Source organism: Vulpes vulpes, chromosome 1 (assembly GCF_048418805.1).
Source record: "Vulpes vulpes isolate BD-2025 chromosome 1, VulVul3, whole genome shotgun sequence".
In the NCBI taxonomy this organism is placed as follows: domain Eukaryota; kingdom Metazoa; phylum Chordata; class Mammalia; order Carnivora; family Canidae; genus Vulpes; species Vulpes vulpes.
The window spans coordinates 184,731,688-184,756,961 of NC_132780.1; the positions used below are offsets into that span (position 1 = coordinate 184,731,688).

Sequence of the window (25,274 nt, forward strand, 5' to 3'; positions counted from 1 at the left end):
TTCAAACAATTTGGAATTAAGTGTGGGGAGACTTCTGTTTCTTATAATGATGGGTTGGCAATGCAGAACAATTATACTAAAAAGAGGATTTTTTAAAAATGGAAGAAATGCAAAAAATCTTCTCAAATGGATCATGTAATTGTTAAGATAGTAAGGAAACACCAGACCAAGAACAGAAAGAACATTAGATTTGGAAGAGATATGCCACAGTTGATTTGCGGCTATGATAAGCAGCTAAGTTGTAAAGCTGGAATTTTGGTAGAGTATGAAGCAGAGATTAAAGTTCAGTCTCGGGATCCCTGGGTGGCGCAGCGGTTTAGCGCCTGCCTTTGGCCCAGGGCGCGATCCTGGAGACCCGGGATCGAATCCCACGACCCGGGATCAAATCCCACATCGGGCTCCCGGTTCATGGAGCCTGCTTCTCCCTCTGCCTGTGTCTCTGCCTCTCTCTCTCTCTCTCTCTCTGTGACTATCATAAATAAATAAAAATAAAAAAAAATTAAAAAAAAAAAGTTCAGTCTCTCTCAAAGGGAAATACCCCTGTGCCAGCCTGGGTCCCTGAAAGGTTGCTGTCTGGAATAGGAAACATGAAATATGCTCTGAGTGGTCATGCTCATGATCCACCAAACCTCAAGCCTTGATTAAAACAAGGCTACCACATTTACATGGTTGGCAGAAGGAAGTACAGTTTCTCTTTGAAGGAATATATCACTTCCTGGATATGAAATTATTTCCAAAAGTAATTTTTCAAATAAACATTTAATGAACAACCAAAGGTAATAAGGTTTACAAGGAGTCTAGATGACATCAGCTGCAATTAGTAGAAACAACATGCAACAGAAACGGACCCTGGCACTCTGGATATTTGAAATATAAAACAATTTGTGTTTTCCATGTTAGTGGAGGTAAAGGCCATTCTTAAAAATTTCAGTAAAATCTTAAAACTGTAAAGCATGATATGATAATTATGCAAAAGGCCCAACTTGAAACCATAACTAAAATCTAAGATAACATTGAGAGCTCAAAGGAGGGTTTCCAAGCAAATGATATATGTTTAATATATTCTGAACTGAAATGTAGGTCATTAGAAGCTATCCTGAATGAAATATAGAGATAAAAATGTGGAAAATTCAGAAAAATATTAAAAGACCTAGAGGAGTTGATGAGATTTAACATGTTTCTTTCATTTGAGTCCCTGAAGAAAAAGAGAGAGAAAATTATGCAAAGACATTTTTGAAGCAACAGTAGCTGAAAATGTCAAAGAACCACTGAAACACATTGATCCATTGATTTAAGTACCTCAAGAAGCCACAAGCAAGATAAATAAGTTTTAAAAAATCTATGATTAGACATATAGTAGTGAAACTGCATAAAAATTAACAATATGGGATGGGTTAAACTTACTATAGGCTTTTGTTCAGCATATGAAGTTGATAATCTAGATGCACAGTTATTATCCTAGAAAATTTTCATATTAAGTGGAAAACAATCATAATACAAGGACAATGATATCTCTTAATGCATATATGTATATAGGGAAATATCTTGAATTATACAATAAAAAGCTCAAAGTAGTAATTGCTAGATGGTGGAAAATTAGGAGCTATAAGCTCATTAATATTTTTATGCTGATATTTTATGATTTTTTCAATAATAATTTTCACATTAATTTAAATATCATGGTCAAAACACAACACCCAGTGTTGGTGAAGAAATAGTAAAATACATACTTGCATAGTTTGCTGGTGGGATTATATTTTAAACTCAATATTGAGAAATTAGATGGTCTGTATCAAAAACTGTAAAAGTGGTCATGCCCATTGCTCTGATGATTTAATGTCTGGTTATTTATCCTAAGGAAATAGAGATTCACAGGAAGATTTTATATAATGCACATAGATGCTTGCTACACAAATCCTTTGCCTAGAACACTCTCCTTTGTTGGGTCTCCTTCAGGTCTTAGTGGAAATATCTCTTCTTCAGCATGATTTTACTTCAATATCCAGGAATGGTTTATATTCCCACCCAGAACCTCCCATATACACTGTATCACAGATATAATTACGTGAGTATTTCATCATTATCTGCATAATTGTTGTCTCTTCCTCTACGTATATTGTAAGCTTTTGGAGACAGGGACTACATGTTCATTCTTCCCTCTGCCCCTGTTCTGAAGCACTGTTTCTAGGTTGTTATAGGCAACCACTAAATTTTTAATAAATTAATAAATATGCTTCTTTCAGATTATATTTCAATAGAAAAATATAAACCTAATGAAGTTTCAAATTTTCTTTTTCTTTTTTTATTTTTATTTTTTTTATTTTTTTTTCAAATTTTCTTTTAAAAAAAATTCTTAATAATTAAATGTATTATGCTATAACCATCTACTGAATACCGTTGTTATTAAAAATTAGTATTTTCTAGAAATGTTTAGTGACTTCTAAAGATTTTTATTTTATATTATTAAGAAAAAGAACATCTATGAAAGTGTATTTATATGATACACTTTTAAAAAATGTATATGATACACTATATGACACACGGATTAGGGACACCTGGTGGCTCAGTGGTGAGCATCCAACTCTTGGTTTTGGCTCACATCATGATCTCAGGGTCATGGGATCCAGCCCCACATGGGGCTCTAAGTGTGGAGTAGGCATGTCCCTCTCCCTTCTCCTTTGCCCCTCCCCCCACTTGCTTGCTTGCTCCTATGCTCTCTTACTCTATAACGAATAAGTAAAATCTTTAAAAAAACTCACATATTAAAGAAAATCTACATACCAAATACGTTATCTTTCCTTTTTACCTATATGAAAGTGTGTGCGTGTATCTTAAATAGGGAGGTAGAGAGGTCAGGGAAGACCTCGCTGAAAAGTGACACTGAATAAAGATCTAAAGTTCTTGAGAGAGTGAATTACACTAATGTCTGGGGGAAAGAATCTGAGGCAAAGCCACATCAAGTGTGAAATCAAGTGTGTGCCTGGCATGAATGAGAAAGAGTAAGGAGACCAGTGTGGGTGGACTGGATAGGGAGGAGCTGGATAGAAAAGAATTAAAAAAATCCATAAGCATAGATTTCATTTTATTTTTGTATTTCTTTCTAGTTTTGTTTGAGTTTTCCTTTTTTTTTTCTTGATTATATTTGTTAAGGACCTTTACTGTGTTTTAAAACATACCTTAGACTTAAAAAAATATTTGTTGTTTTTAAAAGTTTCTTTTTGTAGATTACTTTTTCTTGTGTTCCATTGATTTTTAAAAATTACCTGGCTAACTTTTCAAGTGGACATCATTTACTTGTGTTCCTTCTCTTTTAATGAAATGAATTATAGTTTATAAATCTTGTTTTGAATGGAATTTTGATTGAATCACCAAGATTTTTCACTTAAGTGTTCTTTTTCCTGTTCTACTAATTTCAGTTGTAGTTATTTCTAAGTATAAGCTTTTCTGCTTGTATAACAGAAATATGTTCATGGTAGAACAATGGGGGAAAATCTAAGAAGGAGAAAGAAGAAAATAAATTATAATAATCCCATCTATTACCCAATATTTCAAGTACATGTATAGTTGTTTTTCCTTAAAATTGGGATGACAATTTATTTATGGTTTCATAACTTGATTTTTTCTGCATTGGACTTAATAGTTTTTAGACATTGTAACTAATTTTTCACAAGAAATACATCTTTGTGGTAGAAATACAAACGACATGAAAGAACAAGAATGTAAAGTCCCCTCTTCCTGCATTCCTAGAGTTCCCCACTTTAACTGGCAAGAGAGGTAGATATTATATTACAAAAACTAAATGTTTTCCTTAAGGTCAGAATATCTGCTCTGTGTCTTGTGACACCTGTGGCAATATTTGTAAACCTTGTCTTTTCATTGTCTTTCTAATTCAGTTAGTTTTGAAGTTAGTGGAGATTCTTCCTAGATTCTGGCAATGAGTTGTTGATTCTTGTTTCTAGTACTTATTTTCATTTTGTATTTTTCTCTTTTTTTTATAGAATTTTATTTTTTTATTTTATTTTTTTTAATAGAATTTTAATGATAAATTTTGAGACCCTGATGTAAAACTTACATTTAAAACTTTATTTTTCCTAGGAAGAGTTTTATATTTTACTCTTGCTTTTATTTGTTGGTTTCTGTTCTTGTTTTTGTTTCTTATTAAATCATACTTTCTTTTTTTACTAATGTGTCTACTATAAGGTACCATATATTCTTTTTGGAAAGAGATGAGTTATAAATCAATTTATAAACAAATAATATTTTAGGGTATGCTACAAAAAGATAATCACTATTTGTCTATTATCAAGAAATTACCAAAGCAAGTCTTAGTACAAGCGAAACTGTATCAAATGATAAAAATGTATTTTTTATTTACTCCGAAATATGCTTATGACATTTTTCTGAGTGAGAAAGAACGAGTCACATGTTACTGTGCATAATAACATGAGTTTTAATGTAGAGTTTATCTGTATGTGCCTATGTCTATATATACCTGAGTATGTTATCCATACCCTTATCTACATATGCCCATATCTATCTATGCACAGAGAAAAGTTACAATGGAATTTTGCCAATGATGATTTGCAGGTGGTATATCTTGTGTGAATTTCATAATCTCTCATTTATATTTGTATTGGTTGTTTGAATTTTTCATGCATGCATTTTTTTATCAAAAGGTTTTATTTTCCTAAAAGAGAATTGACACATTTTTTCTTGATATAATTGTCATGTTTAGAATGCCAAAGTTTAAAACTCTGCCAACTTAACATACAATTAAAATAGTTTTCAAACTTCACTTAGATTTATCTTTAATTTCAAAATGAACATAAAGGAACACATCAAAGTTTTGAATATCATTCACTAGGCTATAATTTTTGTTTACAGATAATGCATAAAAGTTTGAAACCAATTTTATATGTCACACTTAAGTACAAATGCATCATTTTATCCTAATTTCTTGTCAGTTGTTATTTTAGAAACATTTCTAGACAGAAGGCTTTCTAGGGAATGTAGAAATCATGCTTTCTCTTTTAGTGATATCATATCTTTAAATACCAAAGTCTTTATGCTAAAATAATAAATCTTTGTTATTTGTTCATAATACATATATGTTGGCTCTGCTGTGCCAAGGACAGGAAAGTCACAAAGCTTCCATGTTGAAGCTGGTTATTAAATATTCAGGCTCAATTTACCAGGACCTTTATTATACTATAAGAAGTCTTCTGTAATGAAGAGCTACTTGTAACATCAAAGCACAAGAGATATTATCTCTTCCCCTTGTAGCCCATGACCTAAAAGCTTTTCTTTTTATCTTTATATGAAAGAAAAACATACTTTTCAAAAAAGACTCAGCATTTGTGGACATTGTGTGCATCATGTAAAGTAGACTCTGGATGTACTCTATGATTTTTTGCCTTTGTCCAAGGGTTTTGTTTTGTTTTTTTTTTCAACATTATACTTTATACTATTTTTTAATAGAACAAGAGAATTTAATTTTAAACTAATTGTGACAGTTTTTAGCTAGCAATATATGTATGTTCTCCTTTTTCTAAATAATCTGAAGATCTGAAAAAGTGACACTGGTACTTGTTGGACCTTTTATTTGTAGTCTCAGAAAATAAAAGAAACATTTTATTAGACTTCTGGGAAAGTTTAGGACTCCAAATTTTCAAATCATTTTTACATTTCTTAAAATGAATATTACAGCCAAATTAAATACTCATAATAGAGCTATAAATGAGGGTCAGTTTCACTATGCTTTCTTCCTTTAGTTATCTATCAAATACAGAGTATTGGGGGCAAAACAAAAATAGACAATATACAACCTGAACACAAGAAAAGGGCACTTTTCTAAATAAATTATCTAAAAGTAAGCTCTTATTCTGATGTAATTGCATCCTGCAGTATCATGCATGTAGAGACTTCATTTAATCATGTTCTATTTGTATGGAGACATACAATGGCAAGAATTTTATAAGTGCTTTTAACAATAATTTTTCATGGTTGCATGAAAAAATGCTCGTATTCAATCTTGTACTTGTGCAAATACCTCTCATTCTTTACATGACAAATTCCAAATTCCAATATCTATTTGGCTGATTTAGAATCATTAGAAATAGAGGAAAAGTTGAGAGAAGAGATAGCATTGGTGATTAGTGAAGCAGAAGTGAAACGTATTTGGTTCTTTGGAATCATACTTTTTTGCTTGTTAAGTAAGACAATGAATTAGAGAGGTGAATGATATACTCTGTCATATTTCAAAGTATTCGAGGTTGTTCTTGCATGAGGTCATCATCATATTAGGATTAGTAGGGTGAAATGCTATTGCCAGAGAGGGAGGGCTACTGTTACATGCTTCATTCAGAAAAGCATTTGGATTACCAGATTAGGTATGCCATGCAGGGTCTCTCCTCTTGGAATCCCAGTCAAATAGAGAGAGTTTCTTTTTTTTCTCTCCTAACTATCCAGTGTTCAACTCATCTTTATTCTTGTATTTATCAATTAAAAAATATTATTTGATTAACCACTATGTGTTAGACACTGGGCTGTACATACAATAAAATGAAACTAAGATTCCTACTATTAAATAGCTTACAGTTTTTAGCTTGGGTTCTAGATAGTGAAATGTAAGATCTTTAGGCTTATTGAACCAAAAAGTACAAAGCACTTTTCTTACTGTGAGTTTCCCTGACGATTTTTACTTAAAAATTGCATTGTCAGCCAGTGATTATGTCATTTTTCAGAGAGAACATTAAACCTAGTGGCCCACTGGGTGGGTCAGGACCTGCTGTACCTGCTGTGGGTGTTGTGCTGAAATGGTTGAGGGGCTCAGACCCTCCTGGGTCCCAGTTTGTTATCTTCAAAATGAGGGAATTGGATGGAAACATCATTAAGCTTAGTTTTAAACATTAGAACCTCCCCAACCCATGTTCCCCCAGTAAAGCAAAATTCTGCATTAAGATAAATAAGCAAATGAATAGAGTCTAATCATTTTGATTGTCTTAAAGTGTCTAAAAAATTTATCAGGCCGGATACTTAATAAACTCCTCTGATATTCTAAATATACCCCCCCGCACACACACACCTCTCCACACACATGCATTTCAATACTCCAGATCCTTTGATCTCACTGTTATATGTTCACAAGCTTCACTCCAGTCTTAAAGGAGCTTGCTATGAGCAGGGAGAGGTGATTAGGATAGAATGTGTGAAAAGTTAGAAGATGGAGTGTTATTACTGTTGCTATTCTGAGGAAAGAACAACCAAATGTATGTTTTTTTTTTTTTTTCAAATGTATGTTTTGAGGGACTGGGAGACCCCTGTCCATCAGCAAAGCTTTGGTATATGGGATGTGTGTGTGTGAATGTTTGGTGCAATGAGACTGCCTCTACTCCCTAAATGATTAGTGTAGTATCAGAGTGGAAGATCAGTCATGTTTATTTGTGACTGAGTGATTTTATTGAGGACAGCTTCTCTAATACCCTGCTGCCACCAAATATGTATTAAAAATAAGATATCTTATGTGCTATGTGCCTCTGGATTAACTTTACAAAGGAAATTGATGGAATATAAAAAAGTATCAGTGGAGGAATTATAAACCAGTTATAAAACTAAGGAACTTAATTTCTAACTCAGGCTAAGTGTATCTGTGTGTATTCATATATAGTATATATACATATTTATAGTACATATTTATTATATACATATACTGCATATTTATTATATATACATATATCACATATATAATATACAGTGTATACACATGTATGTATTATATTAAATATTTTTAAAGCTATAGTGTTTTATATTTATATAATACATATATACACAGTGTTTTTATGTACATGTATATATTATATGTTTTATTAAATATTTTTAGAACTATAGTTTTGCCACTATACTAATATAGTATATATGTATTTATATTATTTATATATATTAATAATATATATATATAAAATAAGTAAGAGCATTTTAGAATATCAGAGGAATTGGTAACTCAATGGCAAGAGTTTGGGAAAGTTTAGGAATTATAAATATATATATTTGGATGGAACCTGGTTTCATTCATTCACAATGGCAGTAATACAGTTGGGCAGGCCATTTAATGGATTTATAGTGCAAAGAAATCCTTATATTCTGAAAGCCTTGTTTCCTTGGATATGCCATATTTTCAAACCCGTAAGTTATTGTAAAGATTGGTAAAATTTGATTTTGTTGACAAAGCTCATTCTAATTGTCAGAAAGTCTGGCTGTGACGTGATATTTACTAGGCTGTTACGTGGAACCAATGCTAAACAACATTGGTATATTGGTATATATTGTGTAGTACACAGTATTTTAATAAATCTTTATTGAGACCTATTATAGTAGAGACCCAGAAACCAATTCAGCCATTTATTTAGCTGAAAATCTTTCTTAAAGACATTGTACAATCTGCTTATGCCAAATGTTTAATGATTAAAAATAAATGTTTCTAATTGATAAGTAAATTCAGAAAGAAATTGTTTCATTTAAAAATAGGTTTCTTGTTGCATTTTTCTCTCTTTTTTTGTATATAAAGTTTTTATACAAACCTTTTTATTTTTGTGCTTCCTATATTTTATTAATGGCTACCAAAATAAACTCTATTAGTTGTCTAAGATTATTTGCTTTTTAGTAGTGAAAATTCTTCCTTATTATTGCATAATAAAACTGATTGTTAAAAAGACTTTTGTAGATTTTAACAAAGTTAATAATTTAACTATGTGATCTTATTTCATCCTAGTTTTTTAAAGTATAAACAAATGCAACAATATCTTACATTATTTAACTAGTAAGTAGTTTCTATCTTATTTGTATATATTGCTATACCTTCAGTCATACCTTAATATCTGATAAAGAAAGCTTAGTCTGTGAAGGACATTTGTGTCCTGAACAAAATTTAAAGCACTACATCATTTTGTGTGTCTACAATGGACAAATGATAGTGTATCTCTGCCTCTATAGATTTTAATTGCTATATCAATCAGATCTCAAAACTATGAGAAAGTTTTGACAAAATATTGGCCTAGAACGAATTATAATTTATGCTGAAAAATTTTAAGTCCATTCTATTTTGCATCGAAGTGCAAGAGTGAGTAAATTATGTATGAATTTAAAACTACTTGTAAAAGAAGAATATGTTTGTTTACATCTCACTAATATGCCAATGTTTAGGTAGTTATGTTTACTCCTGTTTGCCACAGGTAAACTGGATAGAACATAAGACAGCTCATTATAGAGACAAGTATGCCCCATTCCCAAAGTTGGATGACAGAACAAGTCATGGTGAGTATTGTAATTTTAGTGCTACCATACATCTTCAAGCTGTCTGGAGGTAAAATGCTTACTAAGCATTGCATTTGGGCTGTCAGAATGCTTTATGGCATGGTAATTAAATAAAGGCAGTGCTGTGGAGTTAAGCCAGTATCTGATAAATTCTAGAAATCTCTTCCAGAAAGCTCTTACTTTGAATCTGAAGTTTTGGAAGAAGTAGATTTTACATTTATTGACTAATCTTTCAGTAAAAGCACACTTTATAGGGTATTCACTGAAAACATTCATTTATGTTTTCTTGTGATAAATCAATGTCCAATTCACCTAGAAGAGAACTCAACTGTCAGCATGCTGCCCTTTGAAATGTTAGTTTCCCCTTTCTCAAGTTATATAATCAGTTACTATTTTTAAAACAACGTGGGGCTTCTGGGTGACTCAGCCAGTTAAGTCTCAGACTTCTGATTTTGGCTCAGGTCATGATCATAATCTTTAAAAACAAACAAACAAAAAACCAAACAAACAAGGAAACATGACAAAAAACTTCAGACAAAAAAGCAAGATACGACGACCCAAGATGGAAGTACAGTTATCTACTGCTTTTCGAAAGCTTGTATAATGCAGCTTTGCTTTTACAAAAAAACCTACATTAGTACCTATTTTCACTAACTGAAAGTAATCCTAAGAGGATTTTTATTTTTACAATAAGAGGCAAAAGTGAAAATAATTTTCAGTGTTTGTTTGGCAGTGAGCCCTTATGGAGGCAGTGCACAACCCAAATAGCAAGAGTGGCCCTGCCAAGCTCTTTCCCCTGAGCTATACTCAGCATTTCAGCATAGAGCTGTCATAGCTTTGAATGGTGTCTGTAAGCATCTGTGCTTTATCTGGCTTTATATTGCACATCCGTTAGCAAGATGTGTCCTAAGGTATCAGAAAAGCCTAAGAGAGGTTACTTTTTTTTGGGGGGGGGGTCTGGGAATGCTCAAAAAATTTTCCGTATAAATTAGTGGTAATTGCTTCTTCCCATTATGCCATTTCAGCTTAGGAAAGGTTTCATTGGAACACTCTGCTTTCAGATAGCAGGGGAAAACTGTGCTAGAAAGAAGTGTGTTTATTTAATTCTTGTCACTTGTCACTTTTCCTCTGGAATTTAGTGCTTAGTTTAAGAGTGAATTGCACATAATACTTCAGTAGGGAATGGATACATTTTCCTTTATACTTATTTACCGATGTTCATTCTAATAGTTATAAACTGTATGTTTGGTAAAAACATGCTATAGACCAGCACTGGGATCCAGAACTATGGGCCAAAGGCCAAAGGCCTTTGTTTTTTGTAAATAAAATTTTACTAGAATTCAGGCCATTTGTTAATATATTGGCTTTTAGCTGCTTTCTTGCTACTATGGCAGAGTTGAAGAGTTGTGACAAAGACCATGAAGGCCCACAAAGTCTAAATTATTTATACTCTGGTGTTTTACAGAAAGCTTATTGACCCCAGGACTAGTACAAGGATTTGCAAATTTTTAAAGGAATATACAGGTTTGTGTGTGTATGTGTGTGTGTGTGTGTAGTATGTAGTAATGAGAAAGAATAAAGATTTATTATTTCACATGATTTTTATTTTTCTTCACAGTGAAGAATATTTTGCATTATTGCTTCAAATTTTTAAGTCTTAACAATTTCCCATAGAAGCTGCTCCTGCTTAGATGCAAAGCTGTGTACACTGTCAGGTGGATAGTTAGTGAGCCAGTGTCTCTTCAAAGATGAAATATTTTCTAAACCATGCTGTGAGATTGGCATAGAAGGAAAACTGGGAATAGGGTTCAGGTGAGTCAGTGAAGTGGCTTCTAACCAGGCAGCTATTATATGCCTGAAAACTGCATGAAGTGAGGTTAGTCTGCAGGTCTTACCAGCTTGTTCTTGGCGAGACTCCCAAACCTCTAACTGTATCATGAGTGCGACTTCATTTTCTATAGCAGACTATTCCCCGTGGCTGTCTCAAAGATAGACCATGGGTCAATTTTTTTTTAATCTGTTACATTTACCTTTCTAAAAAAAAAAAAAAAGTAAAAAGAAACTTGTTAGAAATAAACAGACTATGATTGCTAAGTTATTTTTAATTTTTTAATTCTTCATTCTGTTGTTAAATAGTTGTATGTGTATGTATGTGTATACACATGCACAATTACATAAAGCTGTAGGATCGTGAGGTAATGCACTGCTTTCCAAAATAGAGCTTTTCTATAGAACATCTAGCAGAAGGATAATAGATAATGATGGAATGGTTAACATTACTATTTTCAAAAATTGAAAGGAAATCATCATTCAGAGCCAGTTTGGCGTTTTCTTATATGACATCCTATTTAGGGCTCTGAATCTCAGCTATGCATTTCTGTGAATTTGAATCCAACAGAGATGTAACATAATTTTCTTCAGTTACAAGAATCATAATTGTTGCAGTGGGATGCTTTAAGCCTGGGTCACTTCTGAAGTCATTTCTGAAGACAGCAAGTGCTCTTCAGGGACTTGCAAGATGAGGAAAGCACCTGTTGGTCACTGCATCTATGTAACCAATATAGATTTGGTACAGATCAGTGTGTTCAGGAGTCAGCTATGAAGAGGAATATGAAATGTTTGCAATTTAGTCAATGTGATGTAATATAAGTATTAAAAAATTTTGAAATGCAAACCAGTTCAGATTAACAAAATATTTAGGTACTCTCTCAACTTAGTCTAGAGAAAATAGCTGAATGAGGTATAAAAATGAAGATAGAACTATTTACGTTTAGATTGCCTGAAAAAATTACCTCCTTTATTTTGAGATAAACAAAATGAGGTGATTTTTCAGATTCAATTGATTATAATGTTAATTTACACCAAATCTTGGAATGAAGTAAACTGTTTTTATTGCTGTTGTCTCAAAATACAGGATTATTACACTTCTGAATTACAATGATACATAGTAGAATTTTGAGAATATAGGAAAGAGGTCAAACTCTGTGACATTGGGACAAATATAGCTTGCTGACATTCTATTGGCTAGAAATATTTTTAAAAACTAGAAATGTTATTAAAACTTCTAATTTGCAAATTTCTTTTTTTAACTTGCAAATTTCATTGAATATCTGAGACATTTTGATATTTGCTTTGTCTTAAGTGTTTTAAATGTAAAAAAAAATCAAAAGGTGCAGAGGATCATAAGGAAATGTTCTTGATCTCTCATTTTTAGATTTTAAGTATTCTTCCATAAATATTCATGCTTATATGAACATGAGTGAAATAAACAATGAAATTACAATAAATATTTTCCTATACACAAGTACTTTTAATTCCTCATTTTTATAATAACTTGTTTTAATAATTTTATAACTTTACTGCTTTATGCTTGCATTTATTCTTTCATTGACATTGCTTTGGTATTTTTAAATTAAATTCTTGATTTTAATAGAACTTTCTCTTCTCCTCTCCTTCTTAAATTTTTTATTTCATAGGTTTCAAATGCTATCCTTTGATAGTTGTTAGGAATTGTGGTCATTGCAGTGGTAGAGGGAAGAGGGCTTCACAGTGCAAGCAGAGCCGACTGGGAAGGTCCCAAGCACCTCTACACACCATGCTACATTCTTCTTGGATGATATATCAGTCCTTTCAATGGCCATCCAAATGTTTCTGAACTTATTTTTCTGAGAACTGACAGTTAACAGCCATTCCTGGAAAAATAACGATCCTCTTCTTGACAAAAGTCTGGAAATGTTTAGCTAAATTAATGCATTTGAACCCCTCTGATCACTGAAAGAGCCAAAGTGGAGTGCAAAAATCTAGAATTCAGGTCTTCTGATCTCAAATTTGATATCTTTTCCAATTCTTTTTATTAGTATTGAGATTGACGGACTTGGGGGATGATCAAGGAAACAGATATGACCATGAGGTGGCAGTAGCACACAACGAGTTTTATTTGGGCAGTGCTTTGGCAGGTTTGCACAAGGGGAAAGTCCCTCACAGCAAGAGACCTTCCAGAGGTAGTGGATGAGGGCTACTACCCAGAAGGGGAAGAGGGTAAAGGGAAGTCCTGAGAAAAAGGATCAGAGAAGATGTTAGAGTCTAGGTGAGTTTACTCAGCAGCAAAATGAAGAGAGTCTGTGTCAGAGAGCTCTGAAGGACAGCAGAAGCTTAGAGTCTCTTACAGCTTCAGAGTTAATCTTATCTATGACTCTGATATTGGGTGCAGTTTTATGCATTATGCAAGGTAGGAAGGCTATGAATGTCTAAAATTCTGCTTATTTGGCTTCATTTATTACAACTGGGTGTGTAAAAATTTGAGCTTTTTTGGTGCCAATGGGCTTTAGAGTTAGTAGATCCCAGCTTGCTGTGGAATAAAAAACATAGGGCCAATGTACAGAAGCCATCTTTAGCTCACTGTTATAACAGCTAGTACTAGTTTTGTGTATGTGTGTCTTGTCATTATAACATACTCCACATATACATAAAAATATACGCACTGAAATAATGTATAATATGTACACACCATCTCTATTTTGTTAACCTTATCACTTTGTCATAATGGCTCCAGGTTTTTTAAAGGAATAAATCATTAGAGTTGAATTCTTCTGTATATCCATTTTAAAACTACTCCCCTACTCACCTTCTTCAGAGGAGTCTTCTTTGTATGCTTAGATGTATATACTTTATATATCATTAAAACAATTTATAGGGACACCTGGGTGGCTCAGCAGTTAAGTATCTGCCTTTGGCTCAGTCTGTGATCCTGGAGTCCCGGGATCGAGTCCTACATCGGGCTCCCTGCATGGAGCCTGCTTCTCTTTCTGCCTGTATCTCTGCCTCTCTGTGTGTGTCTCTCTAATGAATAAATAAATAAAATCTTAAAAATAAAACAATTTATAAAGTTATTTTGGGATAACTTTATGTAAGTGTTAACAAAATGTGCATAGCCTTCCGCTCTCTCCTTATAAGTTTTGAGATGGATCTAAATGACACTTGTAGGTAAAATAGTATTTCATACTATGATGATTTTTAAAACAATTTCATATTCATGGACATTTAAGTTGTTTTGTTTTTCATTGTTTGCAAAAGCTGCAGTAAAGAACATTTCTGGACATATCTTCTTATGTAAATGTTGATACTTGGCTATTCCATTTTGATAAGCTGTTCATAAATTGGTAAATAATTCCCAAAAACCCTATGTGCTCAGATCTGGAACTTTCTCGAAATTAGATATAATTCCTATTCTTATAAATTTATAATTGTAGTTTACTCTTGTATATGTTTATAAATGAGACTCTATGATAGCTTAATTTCTTTTATCATTTTACTAAATTTAAATTTATTTCTAAGATAGATTGTTGTCAATGTTATTGCTTGATTATTTCCCCAATATTTGGTTTTGGTAATCCACCAAGGTGCACAGGCAAGTATGAATGTCTGTCTTTAGAAGAAGATTGAGTTAAAGACTTTTCTTGGGCACGTGGGTGGCTCAGTTGGCTAAGCATCTGCCTTTGGCTCAGGTCATGCTCTCAGGATCCTGTGATAGAGTACCATGGATGAAGTTCCTTGCTCGGGGAGGGGGGGGTGTCTGCTTCTTCCTCTACTCCTCCCCCTTGCTCATGCTTTCTCTCTCTCTCTCTCTCCCTCTCTCTCTCACTGTTTCTCTGTGTATTAAATAAATAAATAAAATCTTAAAATAAAGAGCCTTCCTGAATTTCTAGCACTGTCACTTGCTCCCTTAATACTTTATTAAATACATCAGAAGAATTAGAAAATGGACATTAAAAAACATATTATTTACTACAGCTCAAGTAATTTAAATCACTCTCCTAAGAGATGTATTTTGGGAAAAGTCATAGTGGCAGGCACATGACATGGTAAGGATAATGATCAGTGTAAGCTGATAACTTCTAATGGGAAATATATACAGAGCTTTTGAATTGCATTTCAAATCACTCATTTTTCCAGCATTTTTTTGTATGCAACAAATGCATAGAAAGTGGTTAGCTAAAACAGGTAGTTTGAAAATATTTTAACATTTTTATCTAAACAAATGTCAGAATTTTTTTTGAAAATGAAAAATGCTAAGTATAATAAAAGTGTATATTTATGCTCTCGGCAGCCAAATGTGCTTTTTAATGGAATTTAAATAAATGGAATTTTTATGACAAAAAAAGCAACAGTAAAAGCAGTGATTATGTTTTTCATAGTTCATTTGCCGTCTTTGCCCTGCAGACCTTCTGTGGAGGAAAATGAGATCCCGAGTGAAGTCTACAATGTCATTGACTCTGAAGAAGGACTCAGAGACCCATTGGTGTTTAATGACCCTTACTGGCCTATGCAATGGGAACTGGTATGATCTTCAGAAATAGATGGTTCTTTGGCAATGTTAAGAAATATTATTTTCGTCATATTTTAATGCAGTAGACAGACACTTTTATGCACTGCCTGCTTTTATCTATTGGTTTTGCAGAGAGAGACTTAGCAAATTTTTGATGAAATATTACTGCCAGCTTATTAATGAGTAGTAATCCTTTTAATTTGATTACATCCTTAGGGTTTGATTTAGTATACCAAAGATAACAGCAAAAAAAAAAAAAAAGACATTTAAATTTGGTGTGTGTAAACAGACTCATTACACAGAAATGTTGTTGCCATTCAGGCTTGAAGTTCTTGTTCTTGCATAACCAGAATATATCCTATATTACATCAATAATGAGAAAACTCTTTATGGATTAAGTAGATGTTAGAACATTGCATAACAAACTTTTTTTCATAATGCTTATGGTGTTGGATGTTTTAGGACCACATTGTCCTATCACTTATACATAATTGTGATAATAGGATTGAAAAAAAGCACATTTATCTTTTGAATGTAAATAAGTAAAAAAAGTTGAAGTACATACTACTGAAGATTTTAAGAGGAAATATTTGGAATGTGAAGATAACGTGGTGAAAATAGCAGAGAGAAATTGAAGACCTTCTAATATCCATACTTATCTCCTCCTAGGTCTGTAAATTATGTAGTGTTGCAAAGGGTCTCATACTATAAAATGAGAAAAAGGTTAAGTGCATTTCATCATGTTTATGTGCAGAATAAGGTGAAAATGGGCAACTGTTGTTGTAGCTCTTTTTCATGTTAATCATTGGTAGTTACCAAGCCAACTATCTGAAAAGAGTGGAAAACCTATGTTGGAAAAAGTCCAGTTCACTCCTCTATAGCTTCAATTCATCTTCAAAAAGTGGAACATAATTAAAAATATTTTAATTGCTGAGTAATATTCCATTGTATACATAAACCACATCTTCTTTATCCATTCATCTTTCGATGGACACCGAGGCTCAAGATATATATATATATATATATGACTACATTTGACATTTCAAACAAACAAAAAACTCAATTAGAAAAAAATTGAGTTTTGCTTCAATTACTTGAAAGTGAGATAATCAGTATCAAGTGAGTGGACTAGAACTACTTAGGGTCATGAAAGTTAAAGAGAAAATGAAATTTTTAAAAAAGGAGTGAGGGAAAGTAGCTACATTAAAAAGGATGGCATGGAATAAGGAGAAATGTTTTTAAACTTTCTTTTGTTGGTTGGGGTTTTTTTTTTTTTTAATTGAAGAAGCAGCAAAAATTAAGATGAATATACATAGAACACTTTATAATTAGTTCCTTAGCAAGACATACATTGTATCGGTTTTTAAATGCCAAACTCCCCCATACTGAAGTCAAGAATTTCAGAAGAATGCAATAGGGGAAGGAAATGGAGGACAAGTGATGTAGGAAAGACAAGAACAATTGAGTAGCAGTCAACAAAATGACAGGGATTAGAAATGGAGACAGATCTTAGAAGACTATTAAGCAATAAACCCTCTTAAAAGCAGAAGACAGAGATTGTAAAAGGCAAAAGGCAGAAGTAGAAGGAAAGCTCTATACCATTTTCTAGGGCATGAGTTGATAGACTTTTTCTACAAATAACCAGATAGTAAATATTTCAGGCTTTGTGGACCATATAAATCTCTGTGACATAATTTTGTTGTTGTTGTTCCAGTCCTTTAAAAATGTAAAAACCTTAGCTTGAGCCATACATAACCAGAGTGTAGGCTGGCTTTTACTTGCAGGCCATAGTTTACTGACATTACAGAGAATAATGGAAAAAGAGGAGTCAAAATATTAATCATTCAGGGGATCCCTGGGTGGCGCAGCGGTTTGGCGCCTGCCTTTGGCCCAGGGCGCGATCCTGGAGACCCGGGATCGAATCCCACATCGGGCTCCCGGTGCATGGAGCCTGCTTCTCCCTCTGCCTGTGTCTCTGCCTCTTTCTCTCTCTCTCTCTGTGACTATCATATATAAATAAAAAAAAATATTAATCATTCAGATTTATCTGTCTCTTAGGCATTCAACTGTTGTATTATACTCTACACACATTACACAAGCACAACTCAGCAATGAAAGGTCAAGCCAGGTCATATTACTATCAATAGCTTTTTGGAGTACTATACTGTATTCCTTATAAGCACCCTTCTAGAGGTATTTCTGTCCATAGAAGAGATTCCTTGTAATACCTTGTAATATTAAAGCCAGCTATAATACAAAATTGCAAAGAAAAATGTGCAGTTTCCAATTGGATGTTCTCTCTAAAACATATTCTTAATAGCATACCTAAGCTGTGTTACAGAATCCATCCTCTGTCGAGAATACCAAATTTATTTATTGAAAGGTTGACTGGCAAAGCTGGGTTGTGCTGCCCTAACACAGAAAGGTGAGACCTTATCTTGGCTACCAACCATTAAGTAGCCTCTGTTAGTTACCAATGTTATCCTCCTTTCTCCACAACCAAATGTCCTGAAACAGAAGTCTTCTTTTATGTGCCATGTCCATCTACTCCTCAACCAAAAATATACGGCAGTCAACATGGTAAAGTTTCTATCCTGATATCTCGATTAAATGGCCGAGAGGAAAGAGTGAAAGCTAAAAGGAAAATAATTATTTCTTACATTAGGTAGATAAAATAAAATAACCCATTTACGTTATGCTCAAAGGTCATTAGACATTGATTAGAAAAGTTACAGCAATATAATTTTCAAGAAATAGGGTTATCTAATTTTTTATGCTTTAATTTTTTTATTCAGAAGTTAATTTTGTGAAAAGGTGTTACATCTGCATACACTTATTTTATTTATAAAACAATGTGGCAGACAATGTTAAAAGTGAGTTGGCAACATGAACTTTCATCAGTGAAAAAAGGTATCAGGATATTCATATACTCAGGGATCAATATATGAGATAGGAGCCCTGGCTCAGCACAGCAGAGACTTGCCACAGCAGAGACCAGAGGGCCAGAGTAAGGATGATGCCAAAAGAGATTCAGCCTTTGAATTTATTTATTAGTTAATTTACTTATTTATTAATTCATTAGAGACACAGAGAGAGAGCCAGAGACATAGGTGGAGGGAGAAGCAGGCTCCCTTGGGGGAACCTGAAGTGAGACTCCATCCCAGAACCCTGGGATCATGATTTGAGCCAAAGGCAGGTGCTCAACCAGGTGCCCCTCAGCCTTTGAGTTAAAGAAAAGGAAATGTTTGATCATTTTAACATGAATTTTTAGATGAAAAAAAGAAAACAAATTTTAAAAATGTTGCTATGATTGAGTATATTAGGAAGGCTATAGATTTTAGGGTTATAGGCAAATGTGGATTCCAATCCTAGGCTAGACCATGCTGTCTGTACTGTGATTATCATGAACATTTTAATCTGAAAATTTGTTTTCTTATTTGTAAGGTGGGCCTGACAGTACATATATCACAGAGTTGTTTTTAGAATGAAATAAAAACATGGACACAAAGGATATGTCATGGTATTTAGCATGTAGTGGGCATTCAATGAACAACTTGGCAGTTGGCCAGATTCTTTTCCTACCTATAGGGGGTTAAACTTCCATTACATAGGAAATAACGTATGTTGAATGCTCATTTATCAACAATGTTAGATGACTAGAGCAGTACTAGTGCAGGTTATTAGTAATCCTTGTGCTAAATATAATAGGAATAATGTTTATCTTAGTGGTCTCTGAAGAAGGACTTACCCCCAGAGTGCATGGTAGATGCACTGAGATGCAGGAAAAAATTATGAGAACTTCCATCTATATTTATTTTTTTAATCTTTATTTTTTTTAGTTTTTCTGAATATATTATAATCCACATATTACTATATTAACACATGCTTTCATTTTATAAATAATTAAATATACATATAATATAGTTGTATGTGCAAACCATTTTTTTATGATAAGACTCATGAACACAGTGTCTGAAAGCAACTGATATACTCAACAAATACTTATAAAGTGAATGTCTCAGTGTTTTTACTGACTGCCTGCTATATGAACAGGACTAGGCATTAAATTTGAAGACAAGTCAGCTATAGATTTTTACTTTAAAAATCTTAAGGTCTAAAAGAGATGATAGATATACTAATAAATATTATTAGGCAGAAAGCCATCCTATTAAGAAGATGGAGTTAAAGAAGTTACTTCTAGTTTGTGTGAGATAATGTTTGAACTGAGATTAAATGTGGAATATTATAAACAGAGGCCTGGAGATGGAAAAATGTTGTTTTTGTCCAGAGAAAGTATCTTGGATATTTGAAGTCCAGATTTTATTCTATGCCAATAGAATTTTTAAAAAGACTTTTGAACTGAATATTTGAGCTTGAGTACCATTGATTTATTATTTTATCCATTCATTTATGAAACACTTGTTTGTCAAATACTATGGTCAGGCCCAATGCTATGTACAAAATACAAATATGAATTACATGCCATTCTTATTTTCAAAAGATTCATATTCAGTGAGAGAGCCATGTAAATGTACTCAGTGCATGTTAAAAATGCATAACAAAGGTGTGGATAAAAGAAAAGCCAATAATGATGACATTCTGAAGAGAATGACCTATTCCATTCAAGTATGTTGGAAAGCCTTCACTGAGTCAAAAGATAAATAAGAAAACATTTATAGACCAAGAGAGGTAGGCTGGCTGAGCTTTGGCTTTTTCATGTGCCCAGAGCTTAGAGAAATAGCAATGGGAAAAAGGCTGGACAGTTTATTTGGGCCCTATTCCAAAAGATCACATATGCCAAAATATGGCATTTGTTCTTTGTCCTGTAGCACATGTAGCTAAGAGGCTTATGAGAAGGAAGTGACCCAATAACCTTTGTCTTGTAAAAGATGACTGAGGTGTAGTGGGTTGAGTTCAGAATAAAGGGGGGATCAAGATTGGAGGCAGAAGAGAACCATTAGGGGAAGTCTATTGTTCAGGAAAATGAAGAAATTTGGACCTAGGAGGTAAAGTAGAAATTTGGACCTACGAGGTAAAGTAGTATTTACCTAGGAAGTAAATAAAGACAACAATGCAAAATCAAGCCATTTTTAGGAGGAAGATACTGAGGAAAATCTTAGATAAATTTGAATATAAGAATTAAGGAAGAAGGGCCTGTCCAGAATGATTTGAGATTGGATGGTGACATGGAGGGTGACTGTATTAAGTATACTAAAGTTGCCATAACAAAATTCCACAGATTAGGTGGCTTAAACAACAGAAATTTATTTACTTACAGTTATGGAGGCTGGAAGTCCAAGATCAAGGTTCCAGCCGGTTTAGTTTCTCCTGAGGCCTCTCTTTTTGGCTTGTAGACAGCCTCTCACTGTGTTGTCACATGGTCTTTCCTCTGTACATGGGCATCCCTGTACCAGTCCTATTTGATTAGGTTTTACAAGAACTAATAAAGTGTATAAAGTCCTGCTGGATTAGGTCCCCACCCTTATGACCTCATTTAACCTCAATTTCCTCTTGAAAGGCCCTATCTTTAATGTAGTCATAATATGGGTTAAGGCTTTAACTTATGAGTTTTGGAGGAACACAATTCAGTCAATAATGGGGTAAATTTGGTGGTATGGTTGAGGTACTCAATTATGTATTTGACAGAATGACCAAGATCTGTCTGTGAAATAAATTGAGAGAGAAAAAAAGGGACTTTTTAATGATTTTAATATTAAATTTTAATATTATTTAAATATTTTAATAATGAATAAATTGAGATCAATAGGATTGAATATAATAGGTAGCACTTCTTGGAAATATGCAAGAAAATGTTATGTTATGAGCATTATGTTATAATTACAAATGTGTTTATATAGCAAATATTGCAAATATAACAAATATACATTTATGTTACAAATATATAACTAAAGCATGTTGCCCACAATTTAACTGATTATCATCCATATTTAATTGTCTATGTGTTATCTTTAAGCCTCTGAGTCTCAATATATAATAAATATTTAATTATAACATTTTATATTACATATTAGCAACCGTATATATCTTTAGAGGAAATGTATGGATGGTTATTGATTGGGATTGTCCAGCAATAAGTGTTTGGTGGAAACGAAGGGTAAATGTTAATATTTAAAGGTGAAATAGAGTGCATTAATCTGAAAACACTGTATAGGTTAAGATGTGAGACGAGAGAGAGAGAGAGAGATGGACATGGATTTGCAGATATTCAGTAATGAAAGCTGAACAGGGGACTGGCATTGGTGCACGGAGAGAAGGAGAGAATAGGTCAGATTTATTTACTCAAGAAATACTAAGTGCCTAGTAGAGGCTAGACAGTGTGCTTGACGTTTGAGACTCAATAGTGAATAAGAAAATGTAATTGTCCCTCTTTTCTTAGAGCTGACAATCCTAGCAAGAAATAATATAATCAAACAAATTATTAATGGTAGAAAGACAGAAAGAAAGCAAGCAAGTAAGTAAGTTGGGCATCAGTCACTGAGAGAACTACTTCTAGTTCACCCTGACTCTTAATATGAGCTGCTCATGTACTTAGACTTTGAGCCAAATTTTTGGGAACTGCAGCTGTTCCTGGGACAAAGGTGGCTTTAATTACAGAACTTACCTGTATAAGTTTCAGCTTCTCTTAGAACTTGGCCCTCAATCCCTTGTTAGATTTCTGATGCTTTCAAATATTTGAATACTTAGTTTTTCTTCTTTTTTTCAGTTTTTCTAGTGTCTTTAGCAGGAGGATTAGAAGGAATTATTTAATACATAATTACCATAAATAGATGTTTGAAGTTTATTCTATGTAAATCACCAAATAACCAAATTTCAAAGATATGAATTGCTTTAACACCATCACATGAAAGAAGTAGTATCATAACACTAAAGTTGGGATGCTGTACTTCCACCAGAAATTGCACCAATATATAATCTGAACAGGGAGCCATTTATTTTCAAAGGTGAAGCAAAATTCTGTCTTGTCTAATGGTCAGAATTTCTTTTAATTGGATTTTCAACTTAAATAAGTTATTGTTAAGATATTGAAGAGAGGATACATACACATGTACACATGTACAGTTATTGAGCATCAACATTTTTATCAGCTCCATATGGTAATCTACCACTGTAATGGAAATATTTACTGTATGTCCCTCTGTGAAAAACATGGGGATTTCCTCAGTCCTGTTGGATTTAACCACTAAGTTTAAGCTCTTCTCCTTTGCTAATGTCAAAAAACAGCCAATCATTCTTTCCTTTAATCTAGGTCCTTCTCCCTCACAAGTTCCAGAGAAAATTTTAATGTTCCTTGACCATTGATGGCTTCTGCGTTTCAGCAATGCTACTTTATAAAAAAAATTGCTTTCTATTTTTTTCTTTATGTCTATGAGATTTTTTAAGGAAAGCATAGACTCAAATCATTATTGAAATGGGACATTGTTCCTTTAAGGTTTAATGGTGAGAAAGAAGATAAACATATCTAATTTCCTTATTAGGAATGGGCTGGCTTGATAGGATTTTTATCACTGGAGGCCTCTGACTTCTGTTCATGCCAAAAGAATGCCAGACTGCTGGGTTGGTGGAAGGAATGAGATACTATCCAAGGAAGTAAACATGCATTAAAAAAGATAGTCTATATACTACATAAATACTTTCTCAGTTTTTTGTATAACAGGTTTAGTAGTTGAATTACCCTAGAATTGTGATGTTATAATGTCTTTGCTCTCTTACATATTGAAGGTTTATTGATATATTCCAAAGAAGCTCATCTTTATTTGTCATCCAAGAAGAAGCAAATAATGTTATAATTAATTCAATAGATGACTTTCTTAACTGGTTACCTTATAGTTCCTCACCTATGTGTGGGTAGTTTGCATTGCTACTGGCTGGCAGCCACTCCTGAAGGAGACAAGAAGGAAGTTGCGCTGGCAGCCAAATGAATTTGTCCTGTATGTGTCCTATCCAGCCAAGTGCTATGTGGTGCCAACTTCTAGTCCTCAGTGTGTTGTCATCTTATGAGTTTCTCCATACAGGTATTTTAACTTCTTCCTATGATCTTACACAACTTCTTCATAGGTTATGTGGATATGTGGTTATGTAGATGCTTGTGCATATGTAATAGTTTTTTCTATGCCCAAACAGATCTTGGAATAATTAATTAAAAAAAAACCTATCTGGGGTCATTGATTAAGTTATTCCTGAGGTCAGTAATTTTTCTAGCTTAATAGAAACTGTGGCACTCTACTTAGATCACCTTTCCTGGGTTGTGGCACCCATATCCCAGTGACTGGCAGTGTTGGCCACAAATGTATTGTAGTTTCCACCCCACTCCCCTGGCCTTCTATGTCTGTACCTTTTGCACCATGAGAATTGCGTTGGCTGATAGGAGCAGTCTAGCCAAAGAGGTTACGACACTTTTCCTCCTTCTCTTGCCCTTTCAGAGGTGGCAGGTAGACTATATCTGACTGATACAGGGGTACATAAGTCTATCTTTTTTGCCTCAAGACGGGACAATACTGTGGTGAAATTTATATTCTAGATCTCTTGTAATCTCTATGCATCAGGCCATGACTGACTTTCCTGAGACCATATTCTTAATCAACTATTCCTCCTTCCTTATGCTGTATCACTTCTACTCTTATAGGTATTCTACAAGAGATTTTTCTCAACAAAGCATCTGAAACCCTATATTGGGCTCTGTTTCTAGGGAGACTGAGTTAAGACAGTACTAAAAGTGGTCTTTGGGAACAGACTCCAAGAATGGGATTCTGGAATTAAAAACTTGAGGACCAGTTTGCAATAAACACCTTATCACTGGTGGTAGGTGGAGTTTGCATGGTTCTGGCATGCAGCCACGGTGTAATTGCTAAGGCTGTCACTGGGGTCAACAGGGATAAGATATAGGCAGAAGGAGATGCACTGGCTTTTGCAATATTTCTGGCATTTGAGAGGTATAAGAGAAATATAAATTATAAAGACGATGGAATTGAGAAGCTATTTCTGAATGTCATTGGTGCTTTGAAGAGATGAAATAACAAGCCCGGGGCAATCAATCATCAATTTAAAGCCAAGTGTGATAGTCAGAGGGCCTCTTGGGCAGTTTTTAAAGAGACCTTCAGATCCTATAGCTGGAGAACAGACAGAACTTAAGATCAGGCATAAGACTTAATTATGAAAGTCACAGGCCTCAAGAGAAAGCTTAATTCTTAGCCTAGGAAAGTCTTGTATGCTAAAGGCAGAGCGTGGAAGAAGAAAGTGACACAGAAATTTGGTATAGTGTTATCTGGGTATAAATACAGGTAGACCTTGTACTGCTGAATTATCTCGAAAATTAAACTTGAACAAGTGATCTAGTTGCCTTAGTTGAAAGATGGAGCCTTGGCTGAAGACTATGAAGAATCCTCAAATGAGGCAGATAACTTACAGAATAATACTAACCCCTTCTGAATCTGCCCCCTTCTCCACTCTTGGTCACATGACCAACAACTAAGATTATATCTCAGCATAACCCAGCTGATAAAATACTGAGCCTGCCAAGGGAGGGGATGGATTATATGCCAACAGAGTTACAAGAATAACTAACAAGTACAAGGGTAACTAGAAAGTATTCCTGAGAGTGAGTTCTGAAGGTGTTAGATCA

At 33.7% G+C, this 25,274-nt stretch overlaps 1 long non-coding RNA gene across 7 annotated transcripts in view; it reads left to right on the forward strand.

The window, feature by feature from the left end:
• The window catches only part of LOC112923172 (uncharacterized), an 895,045-nt gene that overhangs the window by 353,258 nt on the left and 516,513 nt on the right, over positions 1-25,274 (forward strand). For 3 of the 7 annotated variants that reach the window (XR_011997181.1, XR_003235621.2, XR_011997182.1), the window contains exon 4: positions 15,529-15,646. The exons of 2 other annotated variants lie outside the window; for them this stretch is intronic. This is a non-coding gene — a long non-coding RNA (uncharacterized lncRNA). Of the gene's footprint in view, positions 1-9,227; positions 9,310-15,528; positions 15,647-25,274 lie in introns of all 7 variants that reach the window. 2 more of the 7 variants (XR_011997185.1, XR_011997186.1) reach the window with 2 other exon arrangements.